The sequence below is a fragment of the Gymnoscopelus braueri genome (assembly GCF_963280865.1).
Source record: "Gymnoscopelus braueri genome assembly, chromosome: 12".
In the NCBI taxonomy this organism is placed as follows: Eukaryota; Metazoa; Chordata; class Actinopteri; order Myctophiformes; family Myctophidae; genus Gymnoscopelus; species Gymnoscopelus braueri.
In genome coordinates, this window is record NC_137614.1 from 17,574,021 (window position 1) to 17,596,011 (window position 21,991).

The 21,991-nt window shown below is 41.3% G+C and overlaps 1 protein-coding gene across 1 annotated transcript in view; it reads right to left on the minus strand.

Moving 5' to 3' along the window:
- Nucleotides 1-20,706, minus strand: part of LOC308096403 (band 4.1-like protein 1) — a gene marked incomplete at its 3' end in the record, with an annotated part of 59,766 nt that extends 39,060 nt beyond the window's left edge. The window contains exon 1 of the mRNA XM_080443825.1: nucleotides 20,610-20,706. The remainder of the gene's footprint in view (nucleotides 1-20,609) is intronic.
- Between the last annotated feature and the right edge of the window lie 1,285 nt (nucleotides 20,707-21,991).

Genomic DNA, 21,991 nt, shown 5'->3' on the forward strand with positions numbered 1-21,991 from the left:
AGGGACCCCCAGAAGCAAAAAGTTGAGTTAAAAATGTATATATATATTCAAAGATTTGCACACATAAAAATAGATCTACAAGCTCATAGCGCGGCACAATGAGCTTGTATATCTGCTATTTTTGAATAGCCAAAGAAATCTTAAGTGACACAGCGTTCCCGAATTGAATGGGTTAAACTCAGGTGGCTTTTCCAATCACTCCCATTTAAACTTCTGTTCTGGTCAACGCACACGTAATCATCTGTCTGAGAGATGAGGAGGAACGAGGAGTATGAGGTTCAGGACAGGTCTCCTCTGAGAGATGAGGAGTGAGGAGGAGTGTGAGGTACAGATCTCCTCTTGAGAGAATAAAAGGAGGAGTGTGTCGTTTACTGTCTCCTCTTGACAGCTTCTATCTTCTACCTACTTTACCACTGTGCCACCTGAGCACCCAACAGGCAAATGTTTATCACTAGGAAGAAATACCACTCTACCGCTGACTGTCTCCATCACAAATACATAACAGCTATCAAAAAGCTATCAAAAATATAAACGGCTTAAACAGTACATTCGTTTCTAAACATGCAGTTCATAATATGCACCATGGTAACCATGATGTCAACACGGTTAACATTTATATGATTTGTACCTTTTATTGTCTCCGCCAGGCCGAAGGTATGGCCGAGACCATGTTTTGCACCCTGTCCGTGTGTCTATTTGTCCGTGTGTCCGTCCGTCTGTCTGTGAACAGCTAATCTATGGCACCGTTGGCTTGATGGCAGCGAAACTGTGCACACACACTCCCTGGATGCCAGAGCAGAACCTCTGCCCCAAATTATTCACACGGGCCTGTTATAGCGCCACCAGGAGGCCGATTTTTGCAACAACAAAAATTTGACAGTACTCCTACAGATTTTGTAACACACATCGGTACAAAGGATCTCTATAGTCATTAAACGAATTTTCATATTCCAGCCTGGCGAATTCCGAACACTGCTGGCCCACAATAACCTAAATGACCTGGCGGAGACCTGTGCTCCGAGGAGCACTGTTTCTAGTTACAATTCATGTCATTAATCATTAGTATTAATGTCATCACCTGGGCAGATGAGTGGTGTAATTTTCCTGACGTTAAGTGTGTGTGTGTGTGTGTGTGTGTGTGTGTGTGTGTGTGTGTGTGTGTGTGTGTGTGTGTGTGTGTGTGTGTGTGTGTGTGTGTGTGTGTGTGTGTGTGTGTGTGTGTGTGACAACACGGCCAGAGCCTGCATTTGTCAGTGCAGTTTTGAGTTGGGAAAATAAATGAAAAATGCCCCCTCCAACCGCTCTGGACACCTGCTGCAGGTCGACGGTTTCACCATAGTGTTCACTCCACATAGACTTCTATGGTTAAATGGGAGCTTTGTCAGAGCATTGTCAAACGGTTTCCAAGCTCTAATTGGACAAACGCTGTTGGGGGGTGGGGCTTAGCGAACCGTCCATCATTCAACCAGCAGACTGACAGCTGATTACAGCTGGGGCGTGTGACTCCTGTCCTGCATGAACTAACGCAATGCTTCATTTCTTCACAAGATTAAGACCCTTTTGGTGATGAACTTGAAAGAACATACGCCAAGAAACATTAAGTGTGACAGCATATCTGTGGATGAAGTTCTTGAAAGACAGAGGAAATTAACTGAAGAGTTCATGGTGTGTGTGTGTGTGTGTGTGTGTGTGTGTGTGTGTGTGTGTGTGTGTGTGTGTGTGTGTGTGTGTGTGTGTGTGTGTGTGTGTGTGTGTGTGTGTGTGTGTGTGTGTGCGTGCGTGCGTGCGTGCGTGCGTGAGACGCGTGTATGTGTGTGTGTGTGTGTGTATGTGTGTGTGTGTGTGTGTGTGTGGCAGTAAAATGTTGAGGTATTTTTACTTTATTGGACTATTTCCAATTTTCAATACTTTTACTTCTACTCCAAACATCTCAAACGCAAATATTGTACTTTTACTCCATTACAATGATTTGAAAACTTTAGTTACTAGTTACTTTTTAGATTTGCTATGGGGGGCGGCCATAGCTGAGTGGTTAGTGAGCCCACCTAGGGAGCCAGAGGCCCTGGTTGCCCCAGGTTCGATTCCAGGCCAGGCCAGCATATGTGTCGATGAAATGAAATTTGTCCCTGAGCAAGACTCTTAACCCCTAATTGCTCACAGGTTCTCATTGGAAACAAGACCGCAAGGACTTTCATGAACGACCTGTTAAAAGGAATTATCCTTATCCTTATTTAGATTTAAGCTCTATATATATACCGGCTATTTGAAAATAGCCGATCTACAAGCTCACAACGCGTCTCGTTGTGAGCTTGTAGATCTGCTATTTTCAAAAGATTTTATACATTTTGAAAACTCGAAATGGGAGATTCTGTATAATGAGTGCTTTCTTCTTTTGGTACTTTTAAGTATATTTTGATACCAATACCTTTGTACTTTTACTCAAGTGAATTTTGAATTCCAGACTTTTCCTTGTAACAGAGTATTTCTACATTGCAGTATTGATGCAGTGGGTGAGTGTGGGGGGTGTGGGGGGAGTTAGTGTATCCCTCAACTCTAGAACACTGATCCAGTCAGTAAAAAGATGATAACTTTGTCTTATTGTACCATTACTTCTGTTAGAATATCTGCTACTTCTTTGGGCGGTGAAACCGCCCCTATATGTGAGGTTTGGATATTTGCACACCAAATCCTGCGCTGTGATTGGCCACCAGTGTACCCCCCTAACCCTGCACCGTGATTGGCCAATCTATTCAGGACTGTGATTGGCTAGGGAAACATGACACATGTGCATAGCCCTATAAATAAGACTATGCACTTAAAAAAAACACATTCATGGTTTTTTTTAAGTGAATCACACATTGTGGGTGGAAAGGTAAATGTATTTATTTTTTGTACATGATTGGTTGACTCCATTCAGTATTGTGATTAGCTAGCAAGACACCGCCCACTTCACACTGGGTGTGATTTTCTTTTTATGGCAGAGTAATGTCCTGTTGGTGTCTGTGTGGTGTGGAGGTAAAACACTCGCCACTCACCACCTCCGCTGATTAAGCCTGGGTTCGCCTCCCAGCAGTGGTGCTTCTGGCTTGGCCGGGAGCTCCGACGAACACATTTGGCAGTGTTCATTTGGCACAAATTGGCAGGCAATTGTGTCCTTGTCGCTGCACTAGCGACTGGTTGGGCAGGGTGCCTGTTCAGTGGGCAGGGGAACTGGGAGAGACAGACTGAACCTCTGCATGTGTTATGCTAGCCCAGTGAAAGTCCTCACTGTCAGGTGGAAAGAAGTGGGCCGAAGCATGTGGTGGTCTACTCTATCCACAGACCAACAGTAGGTGTTGGCAGCAACAGGGACCACAGTACATACTGTATGGTGGGAACTGCCAATGAAAAGAGGAAAAAATAATACAAAAAGGTAAGAAGTTGGGGGCACCCCTCTTTCTCCCACCTTTACTGTCTCTCACTGTATCTATGTGAAATAAGGCATAAACAGCCAAAAATAAATCTTAAAAAACATATATATGGTAAGATTTAGTTGCTCCAAGAACAATGGAGCACGTTGTCTTTTTTTGTGTTTTATTTCCTTAACAGCCTAGGGGCATACATAGCCTGTGCCAATAATGAGTGTTGTTTCAGAACAGATTTACTAGAACAACTGGCTAATTTACCACTGCATTGTATTTTGAGTATCATATTGTGGTACTTTCTTACTAATAAAGCCATAATTTGCAGCACAATATGAAAGATTCATTCCTTCCATCAAAAATGTTCCTTAATTGGATAAGAACTTTCAAACGGGTGCCTATTATTCATTAAGTAGCCTCGATCTCCAGGCTTTTATTGCTTAGTTTTGCTAAAAAATAAAAGCCTGGCCCAGCACGTCGGTGTACTCGGTATGAGGAAGTGTTTCACTTCCCAACCAACCAGAGTGCAGTGGGCGTCGCTCGTAATGTTGTGTTAACGGGGCGGGGGTTGACGGACAGATCGGTGAACCAATGGGGATCAGGCTCAATCTCTCGCCGGCTCTAACACCCGCCCCTCTATACACGAAATCAGGAGCGTTGGGGCAGTCTATTCATTAAAGGAGCATTTCACCCCTGGAAGAAGTTTTCGGTCTTTTAATGAAGTTTAGGAGTCAAGAAACAAGATCCTGGGTTTTTTTTGGTGAATAATCTGTGTTTTTAGATATCTAGTAATCTTCGCATTCTTCGTGACGTTATTTGCGTCATGAGAGATATGTCTCATTCCTTTCCGCACTACATGTTGTCTTGACGCGTCTCAGTCAGACCAGCTCCAAACGACAGCCCCCGTAACACTTTGTTCAACCTTCTTTCGCCACTCGGCCACTCCCATTAGCTGCGGCCAGCGGGCAACCCCCCTTGCAGAGTGAGGCATTACTTTACCTGAGTTATCTTCTGATAGTTGTACTTGAATGTTGACATGAAATAATAATCCTGTGTAGTGTTTCATAAGCGCAAGCTTGAAAAAAAAATACAGCGTGGAGTGGCAGCGCTGGTAAACAAACACCGTCGCAAAGGCTAGGATCATAATACCAAGGATTCGACAGTGATGTCAATACTATGCGACACGGAAGTAGAACAGCAGAAAGATACCAAGGATGTCCCAGTGATATGACATCACTAACGAATCCTTGGACATATATGTAACTAGATGAACGTGTGCGAGTACAGCCAGTGTTGCCAGATATTGTGAGAGAAATAAGCAGCCAGGTCTATGAAAACAAGCCCAAAAGAAGATAACTAGGCCAAGAGCACTTTACCTAGACATGGGATATTATATATTTGAAAATTGCCGATCTACAAGCTCACAACGCTTCGCGACCCATTGTGAGCTTGTAGATCTGCTATTTACAAAAAAATCTTGAGGGGGAAAAAGTGCAAAATGTGGATTTTTTTTTTTTTTTCATTTACTTTTTATTGGATTTTTCAGAACATGAAAACAAACATACACAAAAAAAGAAAAGACTAGCACATTACTAACAAACAAACCGAACATACAAATACAAACATATAAGGGGAAATGTGGAATATTTTTGACACATATTTGTTAGGGGCTCCCTGGCACAAATTATAATTTCAGATGGGGGTCTGTGGAAAAATACATGAACATGTTTGAGAACCACTGGTTTAAACAACATTCAAAACATTTGGAAACAAGCCCAAATATCAACTACATTTTAGAAAGAAGCCGCTTATAATAAGCAGACATGGCGACACTGGCATGCTGTTTGGATGTTATTGTTGGAGATCACACCCACATGGAACCTCCCCTGCCACAAGGCACCAAAGCATTATGGTCATTGTAGTAATGCAGCAGTCCAGTCAAACCCTAGTCAAACACAAAGATTTAATTATTTTTCTGGCCATAGGGTGCAAATTTTAAATTGTGCTACTGTTATCTACTACAAATACTATTACCATTGAGTGATTGCAGTTTCTTCCAGGGGTGAAATGCTCCTTTAAGAGCTGTAGAAAAAATAATTATTTATAGATACAGTGCTTATGTATCTAATTAAAATCAGACACTGACAGGTCTGATACTAGAACTTCTGATTCATAGCCAACCAGAATGTCACCAGGCAGCATAACGGTCTATAAATGGGCGGCTTGTTTGGCATTTTATGATGATGAGTTTAAACTGTCATACAAATGAAAGCATTTCCAAGTTCATAACCAGATAGATTAGTTTATGGAGATATAATTTATATCAAACAGATAAGCGATAGATAGTCACTTCCACCCTTAAGCCTTTAGATGTTGTACACCACCCTGCCCTCACACAAAGTAACCAAATGGACCCATTTGGTTACATGTACACTCTCAGAGATAAACGAACACTGTGGATTTGACTGCATAGCTTGGACTCACCAGTGATAGTACTGGCATTACCTTTGTTCTTGGCCCTCTCTGTTAAGGAGACGTAATCTACATTCTGGTACTTTGTACTGCAGCCTAGGTTCATAAAGCTAAGCTAAAGCTAGCTCTGACCTCGGATGGGCTTTTGCTATTGTGCATCACAGGCCTGTAATGAACTGCACAAGACAACACTTTCAAATTGATTGTTGCTGAAGCACTTCACTTTAACAAAATGTGTCTTCTGAATGCGTTTCTGGCCTGATGACAACGGTAAACAACTAAAGGTGGCATTGAGCCCAAAGTCTAACAAATGACTAATTGTATTAGACAACAGAGACGGAGGTCAATGCAATATCGATGGATAAACTTTGGAGGCTCTGCAGACCTGTTCTCATTGTTTACACACACCCGTTTAGACTACTGATTGAATAGAATTTGAGCCGAGCTGCATTAAGTGAGCAACTGGTCCTGCACTGCAGCTTTTATGCATGCACCAACACCAACACATGAGATTCTAAATGCTCAATTATTAGGAACCATAAATCTGTGGAAACCGCAACTGCATTCAGCATTTTTTATATGCCTACCCCATACACTCAAAACTGTTTAGCGGGTGTAGGCTATTTAAACTCACTTTTAATTAGAAGATCGCTTGTGAGAAACAGATTTATACCATATCACCTTTGACCAAAAAGAAAATATTGCAATACCCATATTTATCCATTTGCTTTGTACTAGCAGCACCAGTTCTTAAAGGATGGGAAAGGGCAGTGACTTAATGTTATCGTCTGAACTGAGAGCAGGACTGTGTAAACACCTACCGTACATTGTATTGAAAACTGAAAATCTAAAAATGTGTCCTTCACCCATGTTATTGTATTATCTTTTATTATCTTATCCTATTTATCCTATTACATACCAGCGAAGCCTAAACTGTCAAAATAAGAGACTAAATAAGACAATAATTTGGGCTATAATAAGAATTTATATATATTTTGTCTCTTAACTATTGTATTTTCCTGTTTTTATTTATATTTTAATCAATGTGTAAATACCTACATTGTGTTAAACTGAAATTCTAAAAATGTGTCCTTCACCCATGTCATTTTATTATCTTTTATCCGATTATTATTATTATTACTACATTACTTATTACAGTGGTTTTCCTTCTTTAGTGCACTATGTGAGTTTCACTTTTTAAATTATACTGATTCAGCTAACATCCCTGATGTGCAGTCAGTGTTAAAATGTCTCTATGAATCCATAGCATCTTCAAAGCAACTGGATGTAATTTATTTCCATGGCATGCACTGTCTATTGATACGTGTGACAAAACACAAGTCAACAAGATCAGCTCCTTCTGGCAGAAGACAGATATTGAAAATCCTTTATGACAAGTATACGGATAAGCAAAACTCAGTACTGAAATCGAAATCACACACACACACACACACACACACACACACACACACACACACACACACACACACACACACACACACACACACACACACACACACACACACACACACACACACACACACACACACACACACACACACACACACACACACACACACACACACACACACACACACCTCAGTGAAAAACAATCATAGCTTGATCAGCCTGGCCTTGTCCATCTATTGCTGGACAAGGCCTCTCTCCACCTTCAGTTTCAGACTCGGCCCACATATAATTATTGAGAGCATCAAACCCTTCAGATATACTGCATGCCTGCACCAACAACGCTACTTTGAAGCCGTATTCACTGAAGTGGAACGAAGTCAGACTGCAGAACATCAATTCCTTCCCAAGCAAAACAGAGAGGGAAGAGGCAAACAATGTAATGCACTTTGAAAAGCCTCATCAACAGCAGCTGGCTGCTTAAGATATATTGCCAGATTACAACGGAAATGATGGGGAATCATTTCGGGGCAGAATGATGGCTATGATGCACCATTCAACATACCCTGTCTGTGCCTATTCGTCTTCATGCCATCCTCCAAACACCAGACTCTGCCATTTTAAGGGGACAAAAAAGTGATACATGTTGGGGTGGGTCTCACTTGCCTACAGACCTATCCTTCATCAGCTGGACAGGGAGGCAGGAGGAATTCATCAAATGTGACATCTCCGAATCACGCCATAGCAGAGCAAGGCAGATGAAAGGAAAACCGCCAGCATCTGGACCCAAGTTGTCAAAAAAAAGGAAAACTATTAGGTGCTAAACTTCACATGCTTCAGTACATTTTGGTTTTATTACTGAAAGGTCTCTTTAAAATATTGTTTTGAAAGGTCCACAAAGTTTGTTTTACTTTTGTTATGTATTATACTGCAATAAAAACTGAATTTATTAATATTATCCACTTCTACATCTTTCTGAGTAATCTCAGATTTTAGCGATATCCACAGCTCTGAGACTGGCCTCCACTTCAACCCTAGCATCCTTATTCTAGGAGGAACATTCGCCAAAATTACAAGCTGAGCTACAAGCTCATCTACAATGCGTTGTGAGCGTGTAGCTCGGCTATTTTTGGCAAAGAACCGACAGAGCCAACCCCGGGCAAGGTTACTAAGTATAGAGGGTTTAAGTGGTAAAAACAAATAAGTACTTTGACCATGCAATTCTGTCCAAAACTCTCACAAATGAGTTTCTACGGTGCTCAAATGTGACTGATGTCACTTGGCTGATAGATCTGTTTCTGTTGTAGCAGGGAACACACCATTCTCCCCAACGTATCTATGCTGCCAGCTGGCCATCCTATTTTCAACCTAACTTGATATCCATTCCCACATTCGCCAATCGCCATTAAATCCATTGATACAGCAGATTCAGTCTGAAAGGGGTATAATTCAAACTTGAATCTATTCATACAATGTTTGATAAAGAAACTGGGATGCCCTGCGGTTGTTTAAATGGTTAGATTTGGAGGTTCAATATTGCTCTTAGGGCTCTGCTCACAATTTGTTTGAAATAACTTATGAAAAGGATCACAAAACCCCAGTCCCCCCCCCCCATCACTAGTTTGAGAGTCCAAAAGTGGAGGGGGGTGCAGTGGGACTGTTGCCACAGAATAATGGCGTAGTGGGGGCATGAGCATTTTGGATAATATTAACTGATGACGTTTCCTCTGATATAGATTCTGTTAATTTGTAGATAGATTAACAACTAAAAAAGTGTTTTGGTTAGTTGTCCCCCTTTAAAGGTGATCAGAGCAGGCTTTGAAATACCTACCAGAGAAGCCTAAACTGTCAAAATAAGAGACTTAATTTGGGCTTTCACTTCTACAATAAGAAATTATATATATATATATTTTGTCTCTTAGCTATTGTATTTTCCTGTTTTTATTATTAATGTTTTTTCATGCATGGTTTATATTTGTATTAACATACTTTAATAGGCTATATATGTTTGTATTATTACTGAAAAAGCCCTTTATAGTATTGTTTTGAGAGGTCCATGAAGTTTATGTTCTACTTTTGTTATATTATGCTGCACAGAGCAATTTGCTTATAATATTACCTGGAATTTTGAGGGGTATGTATTTATGGAGACGTCTGAGAAGTAGAGAAAAGGGACACATTGCAAGCAAAAATGGCATGCTCTACAACGAGAGAACCATCTCTCTATTCTCAGGAGATAAGATTGCAATCGATTATGGATAACATGCCACTGTCTACGCACCACTCCTTTTACACCAAGGGAAAAACTATCCTCGTCATAGGAGGGCGGTGTTTAGTTCAACTGTAAAAGTTTACCCAATATACAGTACCTGTAAGGGTCCATTTGGGTTATACTTTAGGAGTTGAATAAATACTGAGGTTTTTACTGTGCCTTTTGGGCACTTTTTTATATGTTAATCTACCTTATGACTAGAGATGGGACAATAATCGTTATTATCGTTTATCGTGATCGTAATCGTTTCTCAATAATCGTATCGCAGAGATTAAACTTTTTCGTGAAATTGTCCTCATACGTGGGTGAATTAGCTTTTTTTGAGCTGCAAATTCAGTACCACACTTAAACTCTCTATACTTAATAAAACTGACCTGTAAAGAGCGCATTTGGTATGCTCTCATTTTACTCTACACAAATAAATTCACCAAAAATAGCAGATCTACAAGCTCACAACGCGTTGCAACGCAACACGTTGTGAACTTGTAGATCGGCTATTTTGGGCAAACATTCCCCGAATAGGGATGCTGTGGGTTAAAGTTAACTAAAGTGCCATTTTAAGTTTGAAGCATATTTTGATTATCGCGATAATATCTTTAAATCGCAATTATATTTCGACATGTAATTTTCAGATTGTCCCATCCCTACTTATGACTAAGCAGAAACAGCATCCTCAGCATGGGTTGTCACTGGGGTCCTCACAGTAGCGAAGCTGCAGAGAGATTTTCAAGGCACGGAGCCAGCCTTTGATGACAGAAGCAATGTGGAGGCAATACTGAAACTTTCATTTCACTTAGAATGTCAATTATTAATATTTAATATGATTAATAACCCTACTTCTGGTTACATTAACACTGTGCAGATATTAGGGACCACCACTTTGCCACCATCATCATCACTATCGCTACTAACCCTTTCTTGTCATGTTCATTGGTATCAACACCTGTGTGCCAAGACCACAGTTACTAATTCAACAATAGCATATTAAATCCAGGATATTACCGTTTGTCAAGATTATTTTAAAAGTGCTGGATGCTACGAGGCAGAAAAGGGAACAATGCCCTGGCAGGTACAGTATAGGCTAATCTAACAGAGTTAGAAAAAGAGGTTTTTCTTCAACAGTGATATTCTCAGTGTTAAGGGGCTCAGTGCTAAATGCAAAATCCAGTAAACATACAGTATTCTATAATAAAAGGAATCACGTCTCAAACTTCAAGTCATAGGGGACAAAACACTCACATTTCCACATTTGGCTCACAGCACAAAAAAACGCCTACGTGTTTCAGCAAAGAGCCTTCCTTCATCAGAGCTTTTACAGCACACAACTCACCATAAACACAAGGGCAAAGTTAACACCCAGCTGAGATCAGTACCTAATCACCAGGCAGGGACCAATCAGTTTTTGTTTCACATGATATCACAAACACAGATATAATTAGATTGATTAATGCATGCTAACTTTCCAGGAATAGAAAGCCTGCAGTTTCTATTAGCTTGGGTTTGCCATCGATGATGTCACTGGTAGGCGGGATTCTACTGTCCAGCCTGTCCACAGCCCTCCTCTGAGGCACAGAGTGAGTAGACAGAAATGGTGCCATATTATCATGAGCATTAGTGAGGACCAATTATATGAAGATAAGTTGAAAATGGGTGAAGTCGTCCTTTAACCTAAAAAGCATTTTAAGCTGTAGTCATCATTCTGTCCATTTAGGGGTCAAAATACTGAGTGTGTACCTCCAATACTTTTCTCTCTGGGTCTGAGCCAGTTTCTAGAACATTTCCTCTAATAAGCATCATGACTTTCTCAATCCCACAGAATTTTAGTGAAGAGGGTCAAACATGATTTGCTGTGAGCCAAAAAAATATGTGGAATAAGTATGATATACTTAGCGGAGTCTTCACATCTCCAGGGTCTATCTGTTGGTGTATTAGCCATTAGTCATTGAACCTGCCTCAATGAACCTATCAGGGCTACTGTATATTAACTTTTATTCTAATCGAGTTAATAGCCAGTCCATCAATCAAGCCGCGGGAAGTCTGGCTCTCGCCTCTTACTAACCGGTGGGATGAGTGGGGGTTTGGGGCTTGGCGGGCTGGAGAGCAGGGGGTGGGTTTGTGAAGAAGCGGGCATGTCAGGATGTCCTTGTCGAGGGAAAACCGCATACATACATCCTGCAAACCTTTGGCACTCAGCAGTCTTGGACGCAGAGCCCCGTAGCACAACTGCTACGTCTGCTGCAGCGTGTGTCACGACACAACAGAGATAAATGATGCGACGGCCTAGCCAATGAGCCTGCAAGCTCATCCCCTCCAGCAAGGGAGAGCAGGCCCGAGGGGGGATGCTGCGCTATGTTACAGTACATGGGCCCACTGAGTACAAGTATGTGCTCCCATGGGAGGGGTTTACACTGTAGAGGAGGGAAATGACAATGCTTACGTACAGTTAGAGCATGACCGATGCCAGATTTCTGGACCGATGCCGATCCTCGACTTTGCAGAGTCATAGAATAAAGGTTACCAGAGTTTTGACTGATTGCAAAACCTCGATATTGATTTGAAAAACTTAGATTTGGTTAAATTTGAAAACATTCGACTTACAGTTCAGTTTTTATTTATTTATAGTGCAACATCACCCCAAGGGGTCTCTGTACACTCTGTACAAGCAAAACACAATAAGCAAAGAATAAACAGTGTATACAGTATGTGCCTGCACATGATCTAACAATCAATACGCGGCAGTGCACAACTGTAAATAAATATACAAATCACAAAAGATTTATAACAAAGTATTAAAATAGCAAGGTCAGAAGAGATGGACACAACAATAAAAATCTATAAAACTAGGGGAGCCGTAATTCAAGGAAAGAAGATGGGTTTTAAGCCTAGATTTAAATATCTCCACAAAGTAGGCTTCTCTAACAGTTGAAGGAAGAGCATTGGCTCTGAGTCTGCCCCCAACAGTTTTTTTCCTTAAACCTTGTAACTGTGAGGTAACCAGCACCTTGGGAGCGTAGTGACCGTCCTGGAATGTATGGTGTTATTATTAGAGAGACATGTAGGATGGTGCAAGTCCGTTCAAGGCTTTATAGGTCAGAAGCAACACCTTTACATTGGCTCTGGCCTGTATGGGCAGCCAGTGTAATGCTTTACGGGTTGGTGTGATGTGGTCGAATTTCCTTTTTCGAGTTAGTAGTACTCTAAGCAAACAAATACATAAATAAAATGATAGATATTTTTAATTAAGTACATATATTAAACTCATACTGTATATCGATCTGGCCCTACAAACAGAAGCTGATTGGTAAACTGAACACGTGAACATTACACTGCCTCAAAACCCTGCCTCTGATCCGTTCCACGTGTGTTTTGCTCTACATATTTTTCAGTATTTATAAGCCACTCTGTTGGTCAGTCGGTTTAGTCCAAAATCTTCAATTGCAAACTGAGAACTTGTCACAACTTATCACAGTTTATGTGCTTCTTTTTTTTTTTATCTTAAAAGCACAAGGCGTACAAGCGCACACGGTTTCATGCAGTTCAGTGTCTGGTCCGTTATCACTTCTGGTCCACGAAGTTACCGTAGGAAATGTGTGTGTGCCAGACTGATAAGGGCATTGCCAGTGTCAAGCTAATCTGCAATCTGATCAAACAACCCAGATAATGGAATCTCCCAAAATGTGCAGTGAGTGTATCCGTGGCTTGATTTACGAGCTGAATCTCTAGATCATTAATCATTTTAACTAATGGTGGAATTAACCTTTGCCATTTTACCCTGCCATATAACATTCAATTTCCATCTAGTGAGGCGGCGATGTTAGGATGTGTAACTAAGCATTTGATTATGAAACTGAGGACAGTAGCTGCTCCAAGCTAGTGGGAAATAGCTGCATTCAAGGACAAAATGCAGAGGACAAGCCTAGTACCCATTAAGTCTTTTCAACAAGTTCAGAATTACTTCAAAGTACATTAATGTACAATGTCTGAACAATTTCTGAACCAATGTGGTTCTGTGACATTGGTTCAGAAACACATTACATTACAAATTACATTCATACAGGACACCACGTCCTCATCTAGGCCTTCAGTACATTGGTCACAGAGAGACGGTACTGAGTATTTGAACATAACATTGCCTTGTGCATTCAAGCAGTGTACAGTAGCATACAGAACAGAAGAGTCACAGCTGTAGGGTGAAGTGTAGTGGGTGAGCACTGGCCTGGCACATTGGTCCAGTGTAGCACAATTAAATTAACTGAATACAATGAGATGTATTCGACCACAACAGTTCACCTTAGCATTTATAGGAATATATTGATGTACTCTCTATGTTATAACTTAATGAATGTGCCAATTCATAACAATAATAAAATAAAAAAATGTATCAATTTGTACAGATCCATTTGGTTACATTTACTCTCTCAAGAGTTAAATCAACACAGAAGATTTTACTGTGTAGGCCATACGATCGCATCACCACTGATGCTAGTCACATTTCATTAACCTGATGACAGGCAAATTCTCACCCACTCCCAGCAACACATTCATTCCCTTGCCACTCTCTGAGCAAATGGAAAAACGGTTACAAAATATTATCTTGTGGATCTTGTGATTCAACATGGAAGCGGCATGGCTCCAATGTGGATCGTGGACTGCATGTGGTCAGGGACCTGACGTCAGTCGTCTATGATATGACTTCAAATTTGGGCAAGGTTTCAGCCCATCAGAGCCCCATTGACTTCCATTATAAAATGAAAGTAAAATATTTCAAAAAGTATAAAACCCATACTGTATTGGAGGTACTTTTGTGGCCTACTGGCAGCATTAGGTGCTGATCGGTTCTGCCGTTTTCGAGATTAGCTCTGGAGACACAGACACACAGACACAAAGAGAGACACACAGACAGACAATACCAGGCCTTCACTAGCCAAGTGTTACGAATTGAAAAGGCATATATTTATACAATACTCATACAATAGTAACAAGAAAATGACAGACACTGCAATGGCACTACAGAACAGTTCCTTTTAGGGCCAATGGCAGAGGCGTCACCCAAAACGATAGTTAACACAAAGCCGTCAGGCATGCCTTTTTAAGATACAGTTACTATGGGAACCATGGCACATCATCTGTCGAGTGCATTAAAAAAGTAATACCAGGCTTCTTGACAACTTGTCACAGTAGCCTCACAGTAGCCTCACGTGTGCTCTTCAAGTTGTAGCTGGGCAGAATTTGGCTGTACATGACGTATGGCACTGTACGTCACAATATCAATATCAAGGCATTTATTTGTTAAAGAAATAGTCATATTTTATTTTGTCCATATGGCCAGGACCTGTCATGCACTGTTGATTTTAATCATTTTCTTTTTTTTAATGTTTTTGAATAGGCCAAAGCTCAAGGCCACAGCATAGTGAGTGAACTTCTACTCATAAACGAGTACATTCTAGGATGGTGACGTCAGTCTGTCCGTCAGCCTGTCTGTCAGTTCACCCAAAACTTTGGTCCCAAACAAGATATTTTGAAAATTACAAGCTGATTTGTCATGGCATTTTCTGTGCACTGTCATGCTTCCCAGGGAATGAACCCAACTGATTTGGTGACCCCATATGGCCTTTCCTCTAGCACCACCCATGAAGTACACTTCCTCCAAATGAGTTAGTATTGTCAGACTGTGTCGGACAGTTACTCCAATACATCCGTTGGTTTGCGGTGTGGTGACCCACTGAGGTAACGCATCATTTCTTTGTTTGCCAAATGTCAAAGAACAAAACAAAAACAGCGGGGTCTACTGTATTTATTTGGGAGCCTTCCATATTAGCTTTATACAGAAACATGACATCATACTATGATCAAGCGGCATAATCAAATTTGATTAATTAAAACACCGTCCTCACATTGATTTATCCGAGACTTGGTGTGCAGGAGGACGCACAATGCTTTTGATCAATTCATTATTAATTTTGTTTAGTTCAATCCATGAAATATAAAGAATGCTTCTGCACACTATAGCTCCATGCAAAGTTTTAAAGGTAAAGCTAATATTTCTGTCCATTTTATGTGTAACCCTGGTGGTTGTGTGCCAAATGAGAATGTAATAGTCAGTACAAATATAATAATAATAGAGTCTGCACAATGTTTTTAGCTCTCACTGACTGTAGAGGTCAGATCCATGTTTTGATCAGGATCAATAGATGGTGCCTCGAGGATTTTATCATTGCAAGTATGCGGCCGACGGCCATAGCCTTAGAGAGGCTCAGAGGCCGTCTGGTAATCAGGAGGTCACCAGTTTGCCTCCTTTCCCCAGCCTATGTGTCTGTATCCCTGAGCAAGGCACAACTTCTCCCCAATAGCATGCACTCATCATAACCATCTGAGTAGCCATCAACTGGGTGAAGCGGGAATATATGGTGTCCAAAAAAAATTAAGAATTGGGCTAATACAAATTCAAGCAATTTTGTAATTTGCACACTATACATTAGTTTCCCACAATGTGTCTGGCAAAATTTGCAGAGCACCTGAAACCCTGCCCATTTTCACAGATAGCCAATCACTGTGGAATCTGGGTATGAATTTCAATTCAACCTTTTTAGGAAAAAATAAGTAAGCCGCCCTGATTTAGCCATCTGAAAGAGGGATTCCCACAATATCCTAACATCCTAACAGCTGTTTGGAGGAAGCGTGCCATGGCCTTCAGGCCAAAATGTTTATCTCAATTTTATATCGAAATCTAGATTGCCATGAAATCTGCTCAGAGCATTCATGCTCACTGGAGAATGAACCTTAACCATTGAGTGATGTCATGATCTTTCCTCCATGTCAAACAGCACACAGTAGACTTTTAGTTATGGTCATTTATTTTCATAAACTTAGAGCTTTTAATGTTGTTTGATATGTGTTATCCTTCAGTGAATAGACACAATATTTACACATCCCACCCCCTACGCACTCCACAATAATATTAATCTTTTCTCTCTTTGTTTCTTTCTAATATTATTCATCCTGGTAGTGAGGGGCTCTAAGGATGGCAATGTCAAATGGGGTTCAACCCCATTTGGTCCAGCTGTAGCATTCTTGTCTTGTTTATGTATGTTCTCTCTATTAGACTTCTTTGGCATTATTGGAGTGCGTAAAGCACACAGGTCCAAACTGTATACTGTAGATCTAACATACAGTATGTTGAACTTATTAAGATTAAGTACAGGGTACAGTATCATGTTGTTTAATATTACAGTTCATAATCATGACTGATATTAAAGTGCAACAGAAAAGATCATGACACAGTATTCATCAAAGCACCATTTGGGGATTTGTTTTACAATATTTTGAATGGTTATGCGGGATTGTAAAGAGAAATAAAAAGCCTGCTTTACACAATTACTCGAAATAACCTAACATTCACACAGCTTCATATTTTGCACTAAGAATTTGTGAATAAATCTGTTCTCAACATGGTCAAAGGTTTGCCAGAAAGTGCAATGTCTTGCTGAGTTTGAAAGCAATGAATAATTTCTGTTGATAATGCAAAACGTGACAATATTTATTCCCTGCCTTCATTCATAATGTGACTTTGAATGGCCTTACTTAAAAGTGTGTGAGGTTATCTGGCAGAGAATCCAATTTGGCTGTGAACAGACAACTGGCCGAAGTTCAATGAACTATTACAAATCGATCATACTGTAGGATGACTTGAAATAGGACTCTAGGGAGGCATTGTGGCACGGTGTTTTACCCGGAGAGACATGGACGCAAACGTAGATGCATGTGTACTCACTCAGGTATTCACACGCATAAGGCATAGGTACTAACATAACTGTAAAGTGCCACTGTGTTTACACAGTGGCACAGATACATGTAAATGCATTTGAGTATGCACACACAAAGACACATTCAAGCACCCATTTACATAAGCACTCACATTCACATTCACTCACATGTACAATGTACAATGCACTGACTTTTATCTTTTTATTGTGTTTTTTTTCTAGCACCTTAACTAACATCCATATGTATATCATGCACAGTATACGTCTGCTGCTATGCTCACGCACCTGTATATCTTATCTCAGGTACCATGTGTAAATATGTAGATAACTCGTTTGATCTCATCCCCCCCCCTCTTCTTCTTCCCTTTCTTTCTTTCTATGTAAATAACGATACGATGGGAACTATGCACAAAGACGAATTTCACCCATTTTTTTACTCCTGTAAACCTGTGATGTGACAGTAAAGCTGATTCTGACACACACACACACACACACACACACACACACACACACACACACACACACACACACACACACACACACACACACACACACACACACACACACACACACACACACACACACACACACACACACACACACACACACACACACACACACACACACACACACACACACACACACACACAAGTCTTGTAGTTGTACATGTGACCCTTACCTTTACCCTTAGGGCAAGTCCTGTATACTATAGTGACAGATTGCACAGAGGTTACGTATCAACTAAAAGGTAATGGAGTTCGCTCTGGAAACACCACTTCAATGTCCACCATAACCCTTGCTAAGCCCTCTCCATTATTAACAAAAGCCCAGGTTGAATGTCTGCAACATCTAAACTGTCACAGATAAGGGGACATTGCTCTGTGGGAAATGTGGCATGTAATTCCATTATATTCACTCACAGAGGAAAACCTTGAACCACCTTGACAAGAGCCTACCAAAATACAGTAGATATTGCACAATATCCCCGTAGGTGTTGCGTTCGAAACCGCAAGATACAAAAACACAAACCATACTTGCCCTTTAATGATAAAAGTGAGGGGGTGTAACCGAGGAGAGCAGACAGCTTTTGAGTGCAGTAATAGGAACACCATTACAATGCACACACCAGGGAGGCTGAAATGGGAGCATTAGAAAGTGAGGAGAATAAGGGATGGATGGATGGATGGATGGATGGACAGACAGACATGAGTTTGATAATCATGTCACCACTCCACCTTCATCCACAAATGTAAGAGTAGAACACACTCAAAAATACATACATGCAACTATGCAAACACGCACACGCGCACACACACACACACACACACACACACACACACACACACACACACACACACACACACACACACACACACACACACACACACACACACACACACACACACACACACACACACACACACACACACACACACACACACACACACACACACACAGTGTAATACTCAAGAGATATAGGCTACATGCTGAAATAAAACGAAATGCCAATCTTTGGGTTAGCCTATGGCATTGGCTGGATTGGAGCTACAGGAGTGAGGGTGTGTGTGTCTAGGAAGAGAACTAGTACAACAGATGGATGTAATACTGATAATGGAGAGATTTACAATCTCACATATTCAAAAGTATCTCAAATTAAATGTCTCAATAGTGCGATTAAATGGGGCATTATCTTAAATAAACATTTTAGCACTGTTCAACATTATTCCTTGCCAATGACATATTTTCTGCATGTGCATTTAGCATGGGAATCAAATAATATTTGTTTATGGCAGATAATCATAAAGGAGACATAAGGAACAACCCATAACCTCACCCTCCTAAACCCATTGCATTTTAAGCATTTAGCAATCTTATCCTGTATCTGAAACAGAGTTTTAGGTGGCTGTTGTTGTGGTGGTAAAATAGACACATTCCCCAATGTTCACTTCCATTATTATTAGGGTTTTGAGTTAGGAGCACTCAAGGTTATGAAAAATGCTTAGACTAGGCTATACTTTCTTGTATTACATAAACATTTAGATTCAAATACTGAAAGTGGTCGCTCGGGTGGCGCAGTGGTAAAGTCCCTGCCCACCACCACCGAGATTGTGGGTTCGAATCCACCATGGTGTATCCAATTGCCCCCGTATTCGGGGGAGGGAAGCCAGGCGTACTCCTACGGGCTGGGGCGGCACCTGTCAGTGGGGAGTGTTGGGCGGAAGGAGTAGGACGAAGGCCCTACATCCTCCTGGTGGGGGCTCCTCACTGGCAGGAGAGTCAGTAAGATACAACAGCAACGTCAACACAGATATGTGTGTGGGGTGGATTTAATTGGCATAACGACTGTATTGGGGAGAAAAAGGGGGTAAAAAAAGAAATGGCTACTAAGTTTCGGGGGGGGGGGAAATAAAATACTGAAAGTGAAAATGTAGGCCAAGTAAGCCTACGGGAAACTTATTTGAATCCTCATGCATTAGAGCCTTATATATCCTAAACTTAAAACTCATTGAACAAATAAAAACAAGAAGAGTTGGTCACTTTCGAAATACACTATCTACAGTAGGCTGTCTATTCTATCAATCATTGAAGTTAAATTCAATGAATGTCAGTTCAATATTTCACTTGACACAGCATGACAGATGGATGACACACACACATTTGGCAACTGTCCCCTTTGCCACACCCGGCGACAACACTCCCCCACTTCAATTAGCTTCTATTCTCCATCTGGTATAATAGCCCTAGTGTTTCTGGAGAGGATTCTTACAGATCCTTATTATGTTCGACCCAAACATCTAAACTGTTTCCTCTCAGAACGTAAAGCTTAAACACTACACAGTCCTGTTCTCCAAACATGGCCAAATAAAAGGTGCACCTGCTCACTGTATAGCTGGCTGCCTACTGGGCCCTAGACATGCATGAAAAAGCAGGATGCTGCCCTGATTCCGTTCCATGCAGCTTATTAAAACGGCTTATCGACCATATTGCTCGGATTAAAGCAAAAGGCAACACCCTCTCCCTCTCCGTCCGTCCATGACACTCGAGGCACAATAGCGAGCGGTATCGTCGCAGACGGAGCAATGAATGACAGTACGAGGTTCTGTTCATACAAATCCATTCCTGATGGCAGCATTAAGACGCTTCCCCGTCGGGCTACAATGTCATTGTGTCCAGTTCTTACATGAGCATTGATAGCGACCCGGCAAAACGCAGCCTACACCTGTGTGTGCCACACTGTCACCTCATTCACTGCTAACAGTGTCAAAATGCAGGACGATCTGCGATCAGCCTTACCTGTTCTGTCAGGTCCCGGGTGTCAAGCTTTAAATCCGGATTTCGACCATTGAGATAACAGGCAGCCGCCACCGCCCCGGAGCGCCGCTTCTCTCGGTCACGGGGAGAGATAGGGAGATAAAGCCGGAGCAGCTAGAGAGAGAGAGAGAGACAGTGAGAGAGAGAGAGCCACAACACGCCGGCCAGGATGGCTGTCTGGAAGGGCGAGGAGGAGGAGAGTGGAGGGGCGTAACAGCGGTGCAAGGGAAGGGAACTCCTAGACGCCGTGCGTGATGCGTAGAGTAGACACAGCTCCCATGCACATGACGCCCAGAATGCCATGCATGCACACTAGGCCAGTGGAGTGGTTCTCAAACTTTTTCGTGCCATGGACCCCCAAACTGATATATGTATGTGGCCGCGGACCCCACACCTGAAAATGTTGTGCCAGGGTGTGCAAACCTTTGAATGTGGTTTGCACACAGTCATTTTCACGATAAAAAAAAATGTAATAGTAGATCTACAAGCTCATAGCATGGCACTCGGTGCCACACTATGAGCTTGTAAATCTGCAATTTTTTAATAGCCAAAGTATAAAAGGTTAAAGTGATTGAAATTATTGTGAAGCTATATTAACACATTTTGCTGGGGACCCCCTGGAATCCCCCCAAGGACCCCTGCATGGGGGTACCCGGACCCCACTTGGAGAACCGATGTACTAGGCTACTTGCTGAACTACATTGTTGTCATATTTCAGTGGGTCACTCACTTTTTCGTGTCGAGGACCCCCAAATAAATATGTATTTGGCCGCGGACCCTCATCTGAAAATGATGTGCCAAAGGACCCCCATACAAGATTTGTGTTGTTAAAATGTTTTAACATTTTTGTAAATAACTTTAAACCTAGCCTATATAATATAGGGTTAAAGTGGTTAAACTGCTTTTGATGCTATATTAACTAATATAGCTGGGGACTCCTGGAACCCCCTCAAGTATCCCTAATTCCCTGGGGGTCTCCGGCTGGACCCCATTTGAGAACCACTGGCCTACAGTACAGTAGTTGCCTATACCCAAGAGGTTTTGCACTACAATTTATAAACCATTTTATGTTTCAAAAGCAACACTTGATTTTAATCCACCCAATAGTAATTGTATATTATTTATTTATTATTATGAGTTTATCATTATCTTCTATATATATTATTATTATTATCATTTTTGTCTCCGCCGAAGGTGGAGAATATGTTTTCGCTTTGTGTGAGCAAACATTGTTAGCCAAGCTAACATTGGGCAAGCTCCACGTGACACGTGTCAATCTGTTGACACCAATGCCTCTGATTGGCTAGAGGGACGCGTGACGAAATAAAATTCTATAAATAGGTGTGTCACTTCAAAAAGCCCCT